Source organism: Mizuhopecten yessoensis, unplaced genomic scaffold, assembly GCF_002113885.1.
Source record: "Mizuhopecten yessoensis strain PY_sf001 unplaced genomic scaffold, ASM211388v2 scaffold7597, whole genome shotgun sequence".
NCBI classification, from domain to species: Eukaryota; Metazoa; Mollusca; class Bivalvia; order Pectinida; family Pectinidae; genus Mizuhopecten; species Mizuhopecten yessoensis.
The window spans coordinates 382,518-397,620 of record NW_018407127.1 but is presented as its reverse complement, the minus strand read 5'-3'; the positions used below and the strand labels follow the sequence as shown (position 1 = coordinate 397,620).

At 34.9% G+C, this 15,103-nt stretch overlaps 1 protein-coding gene across 2 annotated transcripts in view; it reads left to right on the top strand.

The window, feature by feature from the left end:
* The window catches only part of LOC110453993 (sodium/potassium/calcium exchanger 2-like), a 52,796-nt gene that overhangs the window by 4,244 nt on the left and 33,449 nt on the right, over positions 1 to 15,103 (top strand). For both annotated transcript variants that reach the window (XM_021503267.1, XM_021503264.1), the window contains exon 2: positions 920 to 1,016. The gene's annotated coding sequence lies outside the window, so the exon portion shown is untranslated. The remainder of the gene's footprint in view (positions 1 to 919; positions 1,017 to 15,103) is intronic.

The window sequence follows — 15,103 nt, the reverse complement described above, 5'->3', positions numbered from 1 at the left end:
ACATGTATATCTATCTATCTGCAGAATGTTTATTAATGTTGCACGTAACAGGTCACCAGAGCTTGTGTTCTTTGTTGGTATGACAGACAGTCCAACTATCCGTCTTCCAACTAGTCATGGTTCAATATTGACAGACATATAATGAACATGGGTCATGTATACTTTTCCATTGGCAACTCCTCCATAGAGACCATCGATTAAGGTAGTGTCCAATAGGTCAGGTAAACCAAAGCTGATTAGCTCCCAAAGTTTTACGCGCTGTGTTATAGGCTATTTACTTGCATTTAATTGTTCACTGAGTTCAAATAAGTTACACTATAGCTTGGTTACATACTTGCATTATGAATTAACTGAATACAATATTCAGGACTTGACAGCATTTGCATAAATCAATCAAGCTAGTAAGGTATTTGATCTGGAGTTCAGCTGCTAGCACTAGGAGTTCTGATTGATAGTGTTAATGAAATGTTGATAATCCATGTCTATAGGTGATTTACATACTTATAAGCTTTCATTTAAATCCTACAATACGAACAAGAAAATGTAAAGGGATTATCACAATTTATATTATATTGTATCAGTCATTGCCTGGTACACAACACATAGTACACAGAAGGTTTAGTCACTGTCGTCATACATGTATGTACTGGTGTGGGCAGATTTAGCATCGTGGGTGTATAGATTATTCTGGTTCACAGGAGTGTATTCTGTTCACAGGAGTTGTAATGGATGCATTATATTGTCCTGAATGTTATTGTTGGTAGAATTCTTCGTGAAAAACACAAGACTGATGAAACATTATTATGTGTACCTAAATTGGTAGAGTAAAGGGTAAGTTAGTAACATTTAATTTACATCTGCACCATCCATATATCTTTTTCTTTGAGTAAATGAGAATTATTACGCTTTGATTTTTCAGTGATGTTCTACACTGGGAGAAGAGAAACCATACAGCAATATACATACATGTATAAATAGTTCGGAATAAAGAATTCATGTCGACTACTTGGCTGCTTGTGAGTATAAAATTATCATCTTTACTTAACATAGATGATAGTGTATTTAAAATACTGTCTATACTTCTTCAATATTACAGGGTAAAAAACAATTGAATTGGACAAATAAGAGGAGGTGTCATGGTATATTTTGAAAACTTTATCAATTTCCAGAGACACAAAGATCTAGAAATCAGTGAGGTGGAAAGTATATGGCTCCAAATAAATCTTCCCTGCTCTAATCCTATCTTACTACATTGTATGTTCTGTATATAGATCTCCAAGTTATAACAGACTGGATTGATCATTTGGGGAAAGAGCTAATGCAAACCATTAAATTTGAAAAATAGTGAAAAGTATTGCAGGTGACCTGAACATAGATTGTTTGAAATTACCTCCACAAAGATGGTTACACTGTTTTGAATTATATAAGCTAGAGCAAGTTATATCTAAAACTACTAGAATCACAGAAACATTAACCCTTTCACCACCGTAGACCATATTGACTCATCCCGATAAAAGCATGGTAGAGTCCACAAAAGTTACCTAGGGGTGAAAGAGTTAATTGACCATATTTATACTAACAGACCTGATAATCTATATATTATAGATCTTTATTATTTAAGATGAAAGCACACTCATTGTGTAAAAATTAGTTCAGATCCTGTTGAAATACTAGTCGACATTCATTGACTACATCTCATGATTTTGCATATGTCTTCAACCCTGCACCAGGTGAGGTAAGTAGCAGTCAGGAAAAGGCTTATTGTTGATTCTCTCGCTTATATTCCACATCAATATAAGTCATTGGAATTCTAAATCTTCTCATACCATACACATATTATTTATGAAATGTTAAGACTTCAATTTTAACCACAGTTTTACCAAAACATTAGTGTAGCAGGATAACTAACGTATAGACTGATGGGAAACTGTGTATTCCCCAGTGTGGTAGATTACACTGTATATAAACAGGCAGTGCTGCCGATATGTGCTTATTGTGATATGTGTAATATATCCTGTCCTTGGTATTTGTTTGATATGGCTGCAACAGCAGAACATGTTATGTTATGCTGAATATTGTCTGTTTGCCCTTCTGTTTACAATTCACAATTTCTTATTCCTCCAGCATATTTGAACTTAGACACAATTTGAACAAATATGGGGGAAGGGAGACAATTCCTATATATATATACATTATGTGAACAGTTGATTAGAACCTTGTCTTATTCCTTGCCACTGAAATAAAAATGTATTTTCCCATCTCAATATGTTCAAGAAATATTTCAACTTTAATTTCCTGAATTATAAAGTAAGACTTTCTTTTTTATTATAACACATTTTCAAACGTTTTATTTTAAAAACAAAAATTCATCAGAAAGATTTTAATTATGTCAGTTTTGTATGGGACATACATGTTCTTCCCCAGTAGTGCTCCTGTTTAGTCCAGTGAGAGGTCTTCATAAGTTTATGTGGATTGAAAGAAAGTTTGGGAACTAACAGGAAAAATAACTAGATGAGAAAATTAGATTAATTACCAGTATCTTGTGCTTGTCAATCTTGCCCTTTATTAATGGTGAGAAAGCACAATTTGATTGATATGCTCAAGAAATTATTGATTTGCTTAAAGAAGCGAAAGAAAGTATTGATCTCATTTTGTAACATATTGCCTTCAGCTTCCATAGTTTGATCAATTTCAATGCATCAGGCATGCAAACATATATTGGAATGAATAGAAATCCATTGGAGCAGGATTGGCGGATTGAATATATGGCAGTTGATCAATATTTGTTAATAAATAATTCCAACACTATTTCACATCACAGCTTTTAAATATAACCTGTTTTATAGCGCAAAATTCGACATGCATTATTTATATTTAGCTAATAGTCATTTGCAAATTTATGGCAAAAACTAAGAAGTTCATCATTTCATCAACCTGGTTACTGCATTATTTTTAGCTCACCTGCCCGAAGGGCAAGTGAGCTTATGTCGTGGTGCGGCGTCCGCCCGTCCGTCCGTCCGTCCGTCCGTCCGTCCTCGTCCGTTAACCTTTCCTTTAAACAACTTCTTCTGAAGAACGGATAGGCCTAGAGTCATGATATTTGGCTGAAAGCTTTGTTGGTAGGAGCCCTACATAGTTTGAGAACGAAAATGACCTTGACCTACTTTAAAGGTCACAGGGGTCAAATATGTCAAAAACTTCAAACGACTTCTTCTGAAGAACTAAAAGGTATTGAATCTTCATATTTGGCTGATTTGTTCCTGGGATTGAGCCCAACAAAGTTTGAGAAAGAAAATTACCTTGACCTACTTTCAAGATCACAGGGGTCAAATGTGTCAAAAGCTTCAAATTAATTCTTCTAAAGAACTGAGAGGTATAGAATCTTTATATTTGATTGATGGCTTCCTGGGATAGAGCCCGGCAAAGTTTGAGGAAGAAAATTACCTTGACCTACTTTCAAGGTCACAGGGGTGAAATGTGTCAGACACTTCAAACGACTTCTTCTGAACAACTGAAAGGTATAGAATCTTTATATTTGGCTTGTAGCTTCCTAGGAAACAGCCCAACAAAGTTTGAGAATGAAAGTGACCTTGACCTACTTTCAAGGTCACAGTAATTAATGTTGGCTACATTCCAAATAGGAATTGTTTCCTCAATTTGATGAAAAAGACATATAAATAGAGAAATCTATGTAAGTATGGCACCCAACAAGGCTGTCTGTCTGTCTGTCTCATGCCTTTCTTAACCCTTAAGCTGCTACATTGATTTCTATGTAAACGGACACCACTGCTGAATTAATTATTGAAATTTATTTTAATTTACTTGATTTTTCAAATGTGCATAACTTGGAAAATATTTGTTATATGTGAAAAAAAGTTCTATGAAAGTTGTTCGTTGTTGTCTCTAGTTTATATTAACGTTTTCAATTCTAAAGTTGCTTCAGTATTTACCTGTACAGGTGGTAATAAAGGTAAGAAAATGTGAAACTTTTAATTAATCAGATTTAAGCAAGAGGAAGATCATTTTAAAATTATTTTCGTCTGTAAATGTGATTGGCAAATGATAACAANAGAAAATGTGAAACTTTTAATTAATCGGATTTAAGCAAGAGGAAGATCATTTTAAAATTATTTTCGTCCGCAAATGTGATTGGCAAATGATAACAGAGATTATAAACTTCATTTTTGACATAAGACGCTGTATATTTACACGGAGATTCTCAGGTAAAAAGGTCAGGTATTTCGTCAAGAATTGCATGTGATTTGCTACAGGTTTCAGGTCGCCATTCAATAAATTTACTGTCACAGTCGGCATATAGATATATCTTAGCTACGGTCTAGTTTATGATTAAGTCACCGATAAAAAGTTTGAAGAAATAAATCGGCTCAAAACGTATCAATGTCAATGTTCAATTCGGCCTCACCTGCAGACGACATGTGCGCCTCGGTCCGCCGATATTTTCCTGTTTGCGTAGAGCAAAAAGCCGTTTACTGGAAAGTTACATATTATGTAACACCGAAGTATTTCCACATCAACCATGCCAAACCCTTCAAAACCTTTATTATCATCGTAGGTGACGATGGAGAGTAAATGTTTACCATCATATGCATCGCTTCAATCTACATGTCCGCCATTTTTATGCCTTTTTTTTTTTATTTGAAATTCTCTCGCACACCTTTGGTTATTACTAGGGTACACTGCCGTGAATATCGAAAGTAATGACAAAACAACCAATCAGAAGCCTTCTAATATACGCGTTCGGGTTTGGTATAGCAACAACCCGACTTCACACTTCCTGGCTACCGATCAAAACCTACAGGATGAGAAATGACTATTGTTGTGCGTAGCACTGACGGCCCGACTTTTAAAAACGACTATTGTCGTGCGTAGCAGCCTAAGGGTTAATGGACATTTCTTGATCAAACTTGATACAAATGTTCCATACAAATAACGTTAAAATGTGTTCCTGTTTCAGAATTTTACATGTAATTTTAGTGGAGTCGGTATGGTCCATTGTTAATTTTTAATGCTAAAGCTTGTATGGGTGATAGCTTTATAAAAGAGCATTGTCAATCCTTGTTATGGAGACCTTTAAAACATGCTCCTTTTTTTCTTTACCATTTCATGGCTTTTTTATGCTGCATTTATCCACTATATCTGGACTGTGAGGTGGAGATTGGTATTGGAGCCCCTCAAAAATAACATCTTTCCGTTGCATCCTAAGTAAGATCTCTTGACATGTGTCAAAGGACTCTGTTATTACTGGAAAAAAATGCAAAGATTGGACTTTCTGTGATGACCCTCTTTTGAAAATATAAAAGAGAGTCATAGCGCGCGACGGCTTTTTTCGCAACAAATATAAGAAAAATAGATATTAAATTAGAACTTAAATATTTTAATGATGTAAAAGTTACATTCTACATTCATTGAACTGTTCTTTCAGCAGATCTAGCTGATCTGCATTCAAAATACCAAATTCAAAGCTGAAAAATAAAAAGATTTGTCAACAACACAACTTATAAAATTAATTCATAATGATATATATGATACTGTGTTTCCACAGGCATTTTTTATGTCAATTAAAATGGTCCTGACAATAACATGTCACATTCTGCTCATATAAAATACCATTTTGTTTCTGTCAATGAAAATGGTCCTGACAATAAGAAGTTGCAGCCTACTCATATAAAATATCAGTTTTATACGAGTGGGGTTTAAACTCTTATTGTTAGGATAATTTTGATTGACAAAAACAAGTCATCAAATGCCTGTGCGTGTTTTTGAATGTCTAAGTATCGTCATTTTTAGCACCAGATCAAACTGAAATATGGTGTTTACAAAGACTAGAGTGCAGAATGCAGCGTTTGGTCAACGACCGCGGGATTTTATACACTATAACTCATTTTCCTACGACATTTGATATGTGCACAATTATCTTTTCTTTTAGAATTTCGTGTAGTAGAACCTGCAAGTCGGGGGCCGCAAGTCTCGATAACGACTTCTTCCTTCAAGAAGACATAACGTTACCTTCAAAATACGATCTATTCTACGTAAATTCATTAAAACACCTGACTTATTACTTGTCGGCAAGTTCAGTAAACGGTCTTTATATAAACATTTGTAAAAACAGTTCTAGTTAGTACGTATATAAACAACTCCCAACTTACTTGTTGGTGAGAAACGGAAACAGGAAATAGATCGTCTTTTTTATGAAGAGGGATGGAAAAGTCTAGAGAATCCCGAGTGACTTCGGTAACTTCTAATACGGAAAGATTCCGGGTGAAACGGGTGAAATTGACGAAATCCGGGTCAAAATCGTAACCTGGCGGGTAAAGTTATAAAAGTGGGTGAAAGGCTAAAATCCCGGGTGTAACCAGACGAAATCGGGTCATTTGGCAGATATGTAACTGTTACTCTTTCAGACAAAAGTAGAAACTATACTGTTTCCCCATTCAGGTCAACTTTCACTTCCTACAATGCCTCTGGGACACATACAGACACAAGCAGGCACACACAACATACACAGAGGCACCTCCTTTAATGACCTTAGCTGTTAATAGAATATTAAACAAAATCAAACCAAACCACTTTCCACAATCTTAAGCTGGGTTTGAATCCTTTACTGAATCCCAGGCAACTACTTTCAATTACTGATAGAACTTGAAGTATCACCCATAGAAGGAAGATGTGCAATGCACTGTATTGAGGTCATTGTAACGTTTACCCACCAGGTCAATGTTAAATGAGTACAATGTAGATATTTTCTGAACAAAATAAAAAATCTCTTTATGTTTCATTGTACCCAAATACCTAGGCTGGGATGACGAGTTTGCCTGTAAATAAAGCTCAAGTTGGATGATTTGGATCTGATTTATTTTGTCTTTTAAATCTGTTTTGGTTAGTTGCACATCATACATTGCCTGGTTCTCTGATAATTGTGTTCCTGATGAATCCAGCATATTGAACAAACTGATAAAATTGATTAGCAATCTAGCCTGTATGAAAGCTGCCATGCAATGTGAATAAAAATGAATGGTTAATGAGGAAATTAAGAATCTTGGAACCTGATGCTAACAACCCATCCCTGGTGTAGTAAATGTTTTCTAGGCTGCTGTTGGGCCAGCCTGTCTCATTTAAATGAACAATTTCAAAGCCCCCTGTATTGTAATTAGTTTCTCAGAAATCTGAATCTAAGTCAATATTGAGTCAGTTGCCCAGAGCCAATATGCTGTTCAGACAATGTTTTGTAATGGAAATAACAAGATGCATCTTGTTGGTATGATTAGCATTATAGAGACCAGATATATATGTATATGTTAACAGTATGAAGACAGGATTCATATGTTAGGAGTATGAAAACAGGATTAAGATATTAGGAGCATAAAGATATAGGATTAACATATTGTCAATATGGTGTCAAGATTAATATATTTGCAATATGAAAACAGAGATAGAATGAAGACAAGTGACCAGATATTAGGAACATGAAATCAGGATTAAGACATTAGCAATATGGAAACAGACAAAATATATTTCAGTACCAATACAAATAAGCATATGAAGAGTGCTGAAATAGGATTAAAACATTTGCTGTATGAAGACAGAATGAAGATATTCAAAGTAGAAAAACATCAGTCAGTCGTCTGGAGCTGTCTATTTGTGAATTGAAATAAAGTTGATGAATGGGATGTTTTATAATGTTCTTCAAAACGGCAAAAAATCAACATATTTCACAAAATTGCCATCACAAGTCCACAGACTGGCTTCAGGATGGTCAAATTTCATGTATTTTCCATTTTTGCTCAAATTTTGTTTATAGGTTTATAATGTCAGTACCTACACTACTGTGACCTGTATTGATTATTTTGCTATTGGACAAAATGGCCGCAATAGACTCAGGGTGCTAATTGGTCAGTATTTAGATATTGTATGGGTTTGTTTAAATGTATATCGGCTATTGCATGTATAATGTCACTACCAATACTAATGCTTCATTTCTTTTCTAATTGGACAAGATGGCTGTCAGTAGGCTGGCTTCTGATTAGTTGACATTAAGGTTTTGTCCTGTTTTGTTCAAATTAGGTATGCATACAGTGTATTTTGGCATTGTGATCATTTTCTGATGCATGGTTGATGTGAGTGCCTTATGTAACTGTTCCAATTACAACTAGAAATTGATATGCTTGATAATAAAACAAGAAATGTATGTACCCTTCCAGAGTAACTAATTATACACCTGTTGTAATAGGTTTGTGTTGTATTGAGAGTTTGTGTCCTTTATTTGTTAATAATTAAGTTACCTTAGCCATTAGAATCTGAGTTATTTTTGTTGCCTGCATGATTTAATGTAAGCTGACAAAAGCCTGTGTCATTGTTGTAAAATATAGTTTATTAAAAAACACCAAACGTTCTAAATGATCCACAGGAAGATGATGTCTCTGCTGTGGGTGTAAAGTAGTACATATAAAAAATGATACGCACATAATCAAAGTTTGGTACAAGGATTAAAACACGGATCAGAGTTGAGATAAACATTTTGGTTTGATCACATAGGTAGTCTTTATGAGGACAGATTGGAGACCTGGCATACAAAGCTTTGTATGACATTACAACTAAAACTGCTTTTTATTGTTATCTCGTCTGAGGTTCAAACACTGTATATTGCCTCTTTGATTGACTCGCACCTTCTATCTTTTGGCTATGGTTGGCCATGCATCTACCGTTTTACATGCAAGGTATATGATGCGGATATGGCATGAGAGATATATATGTGTATTTAAAGAGGCTATGTGTAAGAGGCTTAACTATTTATGGGACGATTGCCCTGTATGTAGAAGGGAAATAGTATGAAACATAAAGTCTTTATTGTTGTAAACTTTTACTTGTCTAATCCCTTGCTTCCTGTGCATGGTTAAAATATAGGCTGGGCACATGCCTACATAGGGCTTGATACTGTAGCATTTATGGTAGAAATTGTGAATTACATCTAAGGCAATATTGAAGAATAGATTTATAACAAGGTTATAGAAATAATGCCACATAAATATAAGGTTAAATTTGGCCAAGTCAATAACTCTTGAAACTGGAGGAGATCTGTCCTCCTTAACAATGAACTAATGGCTTGTATTCAGGACAGCCATCAGTTTTTTTGTTACATATTGCCAGTGGGATATTGGATTCTGCCAATTAAATAACTGATATCTTTCACACTGTGACAGGTATCAAAAGGTTAAGACGAGACTGCATTCAAAGCCCTAGATTTTCTATTCTGATGTAAATGAAGCAACTAGATAAGTGGTTGTTTTAATATGTTTTGCTACATACAATAGGGTATTTACTCAAGTTTAGAGTTTTCATATTGTCCTATACCACGCTGTTTGTTTAAATGTTACAATATATATTGTGAATTATTAAAACCTACAAAAGTTGCTCAATTGATGACGCCTTTTGAAGTAAATCTTACCAGACAATGAGGCAATGCAGACATGTGATATCTCCCTTTCTTGTAGGAAGTCTCCCTATATTTTACCTTCAGAAACTGGAACATTCTCTGAAGAATCAGAAGCTCCATTTGTTTGGCTGTGATGTGTAAGAAATTTGTAACTCGTAACAGCAAATCTCAGCAATTGACCATGGCTACAACATTCTCCTAAAAAGCTACATTCTAGAAAATTTTACAAAATTTTACATTTATATTATATATATAGTCTGTAAGGAACACATTTTATAATGATGGTTTCAACAGTGCTTGTGTTAATTCAGTTCTAAAATCTAGGTTAGGTAGGGTTACTGTAAACACAACTGCATTTGTTTTAGGATTTATATGTTCTATGATGTGTGATCGATTAAAATAGAATTTTCATCGCTTTCAAATTTCTTCCTTGAAGACAGAATCTTTCTATCAATCTTTAAGCTTAGAATTTAAAGCCATGTTTCAAGTACAAGATCAAAACATTCCTCTTCATCTTGGGCAGCTTAAAGAAATGCTTCTAGCACTAAATCAGATGGTATACATACAGCCTTTGAAAATGTTTAAAAGAGCAATCAATGTTTCACAAAACTTGCTTCAACAGTGATATATATCCATGTAAAAATGAGAGCATAGAAATAAGAAATAAAACCATCAACATCTACTTACAGCACAAAACAAATGCTTTTCAGGGCTATCAACCTTGACATTTTTTGCTTTAAAATGCCAAAAGGTTTAAATTGTTCTTTTTCAGCTAAATAAACATACTAGCTCGTTCAGCGAACTTTTCAATACTGGCAAATAGTTTGCTGAAATTGAACATTTTAACTCCTACACTACACAGATACGCGAAGGATTAAGGGATCACCGACATAGGGAATCCTCAACCATTTAGATGCATTTGGTGACTGCTTCATAGAAAGCTTTTTAGCCCACCATTATCAGATGGTAAACAGTTTGTTAGTTCCATTTCTTAGAAAGTATAATGTAACAACAGCAACAAGAAGAAAATCAGAATTTGTATTATGTAACATTGTAACAAAGTAACATTAAACTCCATTTAATTCAATAAAAAGAGAAATATGCTATGCATGTAAATGTAGATATAATATGATATCATCATTTCAAGAACAAAAAGAGCTCTCCTAATATAACTGGATGATTACAATGAATCGGTATAATGATATGCTTAAAATTATTTTTTGATATCAGTCATTAAGTCTGATCACTGTTGATATCACTTAGTTTTGCCATTGCTATGGATGCAAGGCTATTGACCACATCAAACATAGTAAGTAGTCAATGTAATGATTTATTGACCACATCAAACATAGTAAGTGGTCAATATAATGATTTATTGACCTTACTTGTGAGGTCAGGAAAAAGGCTTACAGAAATGCAGTAAACATAAAACGTACATAAACACAATGCAGAAGAATTATCCAATCTGATCAAGGAGGCATCATTTCATCAAAGACTTTTACGCCCAATATTCAAAAGCTTTTATTATTCATGCAGCATCTTAAACTCCCCTTCACTTTTGAAGTAAATAATGTATGGCTATCATGAGAAATATTATCCTTCATCAAACCAAAGAATTCTTTTTCAAACTTAAGCTTTCATGCCTCTTACATAAAAAGAATAAAAAAGAGGGCACTCCCTTTTTCTGCATAATTCAGTGTCATTTATAACAACAAATAATTAGTGTTTTCCCCAGGTAAAATGTGATGTGATGACACATATAGCTTCAGCTTCCTAAAAACATTACCATACCATTATAGCTGATGGATGTTTAGTCGGTAGGATTCATTTGGGGCTAGCTAATGGATCTATAATGTTGAGGTCATATCCATCCTCGTTGTATCACCATCACATATTGGATATGACGCCAATACTGAAGACAGACAACATTGAAAAAACAATAAATTGAAAAGAACATCACTCTTTGGTGAACAGTGTTTTTGCATTGATGCTTTACCAATATACTGTACAATACTGTACAATTGCAGCAAAAAGAAAGACGAATCACTGAGTACTTACATGTCTTGCATATCATTGCTATATCAGAATGAGTGTCCACTTGGATACAAACTTTTTGTAACACTAGCACTAATGCTGGTTAGAGCTAAATTTATGGAGGTCAAGATATTTTGGTTTCAAACCATGGCCACCATCACATGTTAATTGAAGAACGAAGCGAACACTACCATCATGAATCACTCTACAGAAAACTCCATGCTATCTTAACACTCAATTGTTCCAACAAAATTGATCATGAGCTTTGTAGACAATCAGTTTATGGACAAACTAATCAATTCTTGAAAAAGTTGATTAATCTGAACATCACTATACAGTCAAACTCGTTTATGCTCTAACATTTTTATATGCAAGTCAAATTTGACAGGAGTATTATGGTATGGCGTTGTCCGGCCGGCTGGCCGGCGTAAACTTTTGTTTGTCTGGCAATCTACTCCTACAATTTTTGACCGATCTCTTTGAAACTTGGTATACATTATAATCATGATATTGATTCGACATTTTTTGCAAAAGTTATTGCCCTTTGTTTATTTCAGTATTTGATTTTTTGTCCGAGATTTTCCCCTACATTTTTTATAGCATGTCAGCTAACCACTCTTAGAATAATGCAGATCTTGTTTCAATGTAAGAATATATATAACACTATATTGTATTCGACGGGCGTATATTGTTCCTCCCTGCGGTACTCTTGTTTATACAGGTATCATCACAAACTTTTGACCTACAAACAAAACAAATGTTGATCACGTGCATTAACAAACCACTTGTACAGAGCATTTTCAATGTCGTCATGGCACCCAAAAAATGTCTGGAAAGACTTGATTCCATAATTACATCATGGCGTTATCCACTGCCTGTATTGTGTCCAATTTTTGTTCAGTCAATTTCGTTTTCTGCATGGCACTTGGGGAGCTATAATATCCCTTACTCTTTGATGTCCAGATACAAAATAACAACACTGTTTATAATAGAAGGTTAACATTGAGTGAGACATGTACCCGAGTTCAATAGAGGTGGGCTGGAGACTAAGCTGCTTTATCAGAAAATGAAAGGACGTCAAACATGTTAGAATGAAGTTTTGATTAAAAGTTACCACAAGGTAATTCATTGTTTACAAGACTAGCACCACAACAAATAGGAGAAAAGAAGAAGAAAAAACCTTACATAGACCTAATGAAAACTTTTAGTAGGTGGGAACCAGGATCCTTTCAGGATCTTTTGTTACTGTTATAAATACAAAAACTAACTAGTGTTAAATCTCTTCTTCTTTAGATGACAAATCAAAAACATAAGAGATGGTAATTGCTGTGAAAATTTCTTGCTTTCCGATATGTCATTAGCAAAAATGGTTCTTTGTAAATTTATTTGTCCAGTTTAGAGTCAAAATTGCTCTAATTAAGGCTAACGTAGCTCACTTGCTGTATGTTATGCATTAAAATATAGACATGAGAATATATTGAATTGCTTTCTCAAATCAATTTCATCATTTGATCAGTTTCATTATCCAGCCCTTTGAAAAGGTAACTGTTGGTACTCATATGATGAAGGTAAAAAGTGTTGTACAACAGGTTAATTACAGGTGCTTTTTACATTTGGTATAGAGTTAACTAATCTCAGTTTAAATAAAAATCAAGTCTGACATGCTACATGTCATTTTCTTTTGATTTCAGATGAATTTTACCGGGTAATACTGAAACATTCTGATACTGCCAATATAACAATATGAAAATTACCTTTGTCTGTTTTGAGCTAGAAAATAATGCCAATTCAACCAATTATACAGTAATAACAAATTGTCAGAGTTTGATTGTAATGGTGATTTATCTAACCTTCCCGGGGGATATGATATACTATAACCAGTTCTGGGTCAAATTGATTTCTGAGTCAAGGTTCAGAAAAATATCATTGTTATAGAATTTTTACTTTTATTTACGTGGAGGTGTGAAAATTATGATACACCTGATTTAAAGTATGTTGATTGCATTGAGTTTGACGTAACAGCAGGTGAGCTGTTCTTGTCGATTGTCGTTAATTATTCCTATAGAGTAATTGGCTTTCCTACCTGACTGAAGACATGGCTTGTCTCTATGGTAACTGATGAAATATAGGCAAAGTTATTGATTAAATCTGCTGATAATACCTCAGGATAAAGTCTATGGTCCTTATATTAATCATTTGCCCACCATTATATGAAGTGATGTATAATAACGTAGATTGAGTGTGATTGACAATGTCAATCCAACTTGTTTGGTATCTTTTCTTTGCCACAGAACTTTGATCCTAGCTACTTTAAGTTTTCTTCATTCTTTAAAAGCACTTACAAATATGATAGGGGCACTGAATTTGGCAGGGGATGTATGAAGGACTTATAGGCAGACTTGCCTGCTGGTATAGGAGGCTGAAACCAAGAAAACAAACAGTTGACAGCTGTGTTCAGCTTTAAATAGGTGTCAGTAACGACTGGCTAGCCAATGCTCAGTATGTGACCACGGTTTGAGAGTACTGCTTCCATATCTAGGGTGTGGCATTTCAGTGAGATGGCACTTTAAAGTGGCCCTAAGTGGCTCCATCATACCTGGACACTGTATTGGTATAACCTTATAGCTAGCTGTTGTAAGGATGTATATGGCCCCATCATACCTGGACACTGTATTGGTATAACCTTATAGCTAGCTGTTGTATGGATGTATATGGCCCCATCATACCTGGACACTGTATTGGTATGACCTTATAGCTAGCTGTTGTAAGGATGTATATGGCCCCATCATACCTGGACACTGTATTGGTATGACCTTATAGCTAGCTGTTGTAAGGATGTATATGGCCCCATCATACCTGGACACTGTATTGGTATGACCTTATAACTAGCTGTTGTAAGGATGTATATGGCCCCATCATACCTGGACACTGTATTGGTATGACCTTATAACTAGCTGTTGTAAGGATGTATATGGCCCCATCATACCTGGACACTGTATTGGTATGACCTTATAACTAGCTGTTGTAAGGATGTATATGGCCCCATCATACCTGGACACTGTATTGGTATGACCTTATAACTAGCTGTTGTAAGGATGTATATGGCCCCATCATACCTGGACACTGTATTGGTATGACCTTATAACTAGCTGTTGTAAGGATGTATATGGCCCCATCATACCTGGACACTGTATTGGTATGACCTTATAACTAGCTGTTGTAAGGATGTATATGGCCCCATCATACCTGGACACTGTATTGGTATGACCTTATAACTAGCTGTTGTAAGGATGTATATGGCCCCATCATACCTGGACACTGTATTGGTATGACCTTATAACTAGCTGTTGTAAGGATGTATATGGCCCCATCATACCTGGACACTGTATTGGTATGACCTTATAACTAGCTGTTGTAAGGATGTATATGGCCCCATCATACCTGGACACTGTATTGGTATGACCTTATAACTAGCTGTTGTAAGGATGTATATGGCCCCATCATACCTGGACACTGTATTGGTATGACCTTATAACTAGCTGTTGTAAGGATGTATATGGCCCCATCATACCTGGACACTGTATTGGTATGACCTTATAACTAGCTGTTGTAAGGATG